This window comes from Lactuca saligna, chromosome 5 (assembly GCF_052625555.1).
Source record: "Lactuca saligna cultivar CGN05327 chromosome 5, ASM5262555v1, whole genome shotgun sequence".
NCBI lineage: Eukaryota > Viridiplantae > Streptophyta > Magnoliopsida > Asterales > Asteraceae > Lactuca > Lactuca saligna.
This window is the reverse complement of record NC_136421.1, coordinates 90,529,307-90,534,510: the sequence shown is the minus strand read 5'-3', so window position 1 is coordinate 90,534,510 and position 5,204 is coordinate 90,529,307.

The following is a 5,204-nucleotide window of genomic DNA, read 5'->3' as shown; positions in this document are numbered from 1 at the left end:
ACATATTCTTTGTCCTCGTAGCGAGTAATCATCCTGATGTTTCTGATCCACTTATTGAAGTTGGATCCATCAAAGGTGACTTTCCCGCACAGACTCATAAGAGTAAAGGAGCCATTAGGATTCGAGCCAGAAGCATTGTTTGAAGACATCTGAAAAGAAGGACAAGTTTAGTTTAGATTTAAGAGAGTCCTTAATAAAACACCCAAATGTAATATTAAGGCTAGGATCCAATCACAATATAATATAACTTAGAAGAGGTATGCCGTAATCTAAGCTATACCATATTTGAAAGGTAGGTGAATGACGATTCACCAATTTCCACCACGAAAACCGAAATATTAAATATTTAGTTTTTATTGGTTTTAGAAATTCCTAGATTCTTTGAGATCCAATGAACTTTTCAAAGGCATGTTTCGATCTCGGGAGTGCCCTCCAGGTTTTGTGACTGGGATGCCGAGGATCACAAAACGAGGTGTGAAGTAACCATGCAAATCACTTGGTACCTTTAAAGTTTATCACTCAATCGATGTGCCGGTAAACCACACACGCTCCACCGATACTATAATAAACTTTTAAGTCACCCTTTACCTACCTTGTTAAGTCCAAGTTAGTGTGCCGGTTAACCACACACGCTCCACCAACGACTCAGACAAAGTGTAAAGTGTAATTTCATGGATTAGCACCTTATTCACATTTTTCCTAAAGTAACTAAGATTGGGAATTTAATAAAATGTTTAGTTACTTTATATATTCATCATACTTTGAATGAGAATTTATAAGTCACCATTTTTCCTAAAGTAACTAAGATTCGGCTAACGACCCTCCACCAGTCAAGCAAGCGGTGGGTGAGAATATACACCCATTAAGTCACCATTTTATAGGCAACAACCTTATACCCACCTTATAGACCGGCTTCGTGAATGAGGCGTACTAGCGGTAAGACGACTTGTTCTTATACATATATATATATATATATAATTATTAAATTATCATAATATAAGTATAAGGGTTGAATTTTAACTTTTAAAATTCTAGGGGTTGGAACTAAAGTTTTAACTTAACTTTACTTGTTCCAAAACTTGAGGGCAAGTTTTGTAACTTTCAAAACTTTTCATTTCTTGTAACTTATGAGTTTAATAGAGTCATAAAATGAAGACTCTTCATTTTTATAACTCTTGTGTTTTCTTAATGGTTTTTAACTCAAGTGACTCTTGGTTTTCCATAACTTAAGAATAAGTTATGGACTCCATTAAAACACATTATGATCAAGAATTAAACTACCAAATAGGTTACAAATAATTCCTATGATCATCTAAAACTTCATAAGAACAAGAACATGAATATGAACATAATCAAAAATTACATAAAACTTTGTAATTTTGATAACTAGTTGTTGTAAATGAATTAGCAAAACATTACACCACCAAAAACAAGTTTACATTTACTAAAACAGTTTAGGGTAATGTTTCTAATTCATTCTCCAGCAACTGAATCGAAATTCTGCACTCATTCGACCCTACTCGCCGAGTGCATGAACATGACTCGCCGAGTTGGTTGAAGATACACATGGACTCGACGAGTCCCCCCTATAGACTCGACGAGTCCGATCGCAGACAGCAAATTTCCGATTCTGTTTTCAACTTTTAAGCACAAATAAGAACAAACAAGCCTAGGCTCTGATACCACTGATGGGTTTTGAGCATACTAACACTTCCTAAGTGTACATGCAACCCTAATAACCTTGGATCTATGTTTGTCTAATTTGTCATGCAAAGTTGATTTCCAAGGTTATATTCCTATCTAGCATACATGGGGAACAATTTAACCATAAAGTATAGATAGAATAACTTACCTTGTTGTTGCTTGTGTTCCTTGAAACCTTGTGAGCCTAGCACCTCAAATGGTGATGCCTCAAATGCTTCACACAACACCAAATACTCTTGGAAGAACTTATGAGAGAATACACACTCTTCAAATCGGCCAAGCCCTCTATTACTTTGATGCAACCGATTTTGGTGGAGATTATGTTCCTTATATAGTGTTGACACATCTAGGGTTAAACCCTAATGTGTCATGACTCTTCATTTCCATGACCCATGGGTTTGTAACTCCCATGGAGCATCCATGGAGCATCCTATGGGTGGAACCCAACTTGATGATCCATGGAGCCTTTTAGCCCACTATACAAGATATGGATGATTTACTTAATCAACCCATATATTTAATTAGTTATCTTTTGATCACTTAATTAATTCTAAATTAATTCTTGATCAAACTAATCAAATAATATTATTAATATATTAGAACTTATAATATATTAATAATCTCCAAGTGTTATTTCTCTCATTTAGTTTATCCAATTGCATGGTGCCATGCAACCCAAATGGACCATGCCGGGTCGGGTCAAGTACATACTAGAAATAGTTATGGACTTAGACACCTTATCCAACACTACCCCCGGTAGCTCCCATTCCAAATCCTGACCCTCTTCTGGCTTTTCATGGCCCGACGCCTCCTTGGGTCGAATGTTTGGAAGCATGGAGCAAAGATCAAGATCAACCTATGCCATTTAATGGAGACCGAAGCTTTTACAACGTATACGAAGGGAGCACAGCAGACATAGTTCTACCAATCTTGATCCGTAGAGTTGCCCGAAACAAAATTCAGGGTAGGACAACTATACGTCGTATCGCGGAAGTTGACACCAATGGAGGAATGCATATCCTTCGCACCAACCACCTTGAACATGCTCGTGAGAGATCTCAGAGAGACCACGAAACCCTACTGCAAGCACTAGATGAAACCCGAGCCGAAGTCATAGAGCTATGAGTACGTCAGAGGGTATACGAAAGATACCTGGTTGACATGGAACGTCAACTAGCTGAATTAAGGGTTCACCTTGGGGGTGACCATCTCCAGTAGGAGATACTTTACTTCCCTTCTTTGTTTTTAAGAACCATGTTCCTATCTATGTTCTGTGTAGCACTTATCTATGTGATTACCTTGTACTGTAAGTACTTTAGTTAGGTTTCTATGTTGTCAAAGACTTTTCCACCCCAGATGTGATGTAAGACCTACTACCAGGTCAATTTTTCCCAAACTTATTACATCTTAAAAGTCGATGATATTGACAGTCGGCTAACTTCCGTGTCATGCTTTCGTTCAAATACTCTCATCATACTTTCATTGGAGTCTATCTAAAACATGCTTTATTCAAGACATTGGACTATAGTAATTTAACTCCGAAGACATTTCAAAGTCTCTTTTAGTGGTTGGATCATGTTATTCACCAACCAACGATACCTCAGCTTGAACGACAAATGTCTTGACCCCATTCTACGAACTTACTTCTACTCCTACTAAGGACGACATCATAGGGATATAGGTCGGACCTTCATGAACATACTTCAATTCCATACTAAGACTGCATCATAGGGATGTAGGTCAAAACTTTCGATAACATACTCTTACTCTTTACTTAAGCGATCGAAGTACATTTAGGGTCAACCAAAACCGCTCACAAAATCCTTACCTTTTGTATTACAAAATCATGTCGTCATCCGGAAACAATCAACCGAGCAACGAAACCCCTATCCTCCATATCGACACCGCTACGTTACAAGCTGCAGTAGCAGCTGCTGTGACAACTTTCCTTACACACATCAACTCCGGCAACACAAACAAGATTGACAAGGGAGTCGAGAGTTCCAATTGTAGTATGAATCCGGGAAGTCAACAAATGACAACAGTCACGGACTTGCGAAGCCTTAAGACCGAAAAGAGGAGACGATATCGCCAAGCCAGAAGTGAGCGAAAGCTATTCCAAAGACTTTCCATGTAACAACAGCAAGTGGCAACTCCTACCCCTTCAGCACCGGCATGACCCATTCCTCCAGTCCCTTTCATCGGGACCAACCTTACACACAAAAGTAGTGATAAAGCTGGACTTTTTAAAAGGAAATTTTCGAAGTGGAGTAACGAGGAAGGCACTCGTGTCCACGTAAATCTGACTAAACACCTCACTCCTACCACCAATGCCAGTACTAGCCAGTCATGCCACCAATGCGGTAAGATAGGGAACTTCAAGAAGAATTGTCCTATAACAAAGAACTTCGGCACAGACGATAGAATTCTAAGGATCACTGTCGCAGGGGAGACTATTTCGAACCCACGTAAAAGTAATTAAGGCGTTTCATTGTAACAGACTTATAAACTGTTTTCCACTAGTGCGACTCGAGTCTTACCTTTTGCAGGATCCCATCAGTTAAGAGACCCCCGTGCTGCATATACTTGTCTTTTGTAGTATACCTTGTTCGCAGCAATAGTCTTGTAGTAAGTCTATGGTACTATAACTTTGTTAATGGTTGCAAGGTTGTGTTTTGTCTATAATGCCTTATGTTCAAATCTAATGTCTTTCGTTCCCATATGATTCCGACATTATCATACAACTAGATTCAATTTCACCTGCACAATACCAGCTCCTTACGTACATCTCTTTCTCCGAAATCGCCTTTCCAGCGAAGCCGTCATACCAGGTCACCGAAGTACTCATGCATCGAGTACCTCATGTTTCTTAGCCCTTCCGAAGAAATCTCAACAAACCTCCCCGAAGTACCACCTGTACATTATGTCTTGTTCAATCCAAGGATCCATACGGTTGATCTATCACTAAAGAATGTATACAAAGGGGTGGTATATAATCAAGGTTCTACAGGTTAAGAATTGATGATTCCACTTTAACTTCCTTTCCTCATTGGGATGTGAACGTAAAGAAGAATCATTTATTTGATTATTTTTTCAATCTTAATTATATAAGACTCGTATACACGAGATTGTGATCGTTGAACCATGTATGAGTTCTAATATGAACTTCAGGACAGAGACTGCTCAAGACTACTAGTAATCGCATCGTCATGTGAATAAACTTAGAACCCAGTACGACTCCTATAACCAGATCGCCCTACAGTCTAATCACCCACTGAAATACATGAACGATCCAGAAAACTTAGCGAACTACCCAGCAGTAGAATTGGAGGACCAGACTTCTCACCCTAGAGAGCTCTGGTCTTATTCTTCCAGAGGTAGACGGATTGTATCTTATGTACCACAACTATCGGGGATCCGTCAATATTTCCTTTAGAAATCATTATCTCTGCCTTGCATAGAGGAATTGGTTGAACAAATGAAAGGAACAAATTACCTTT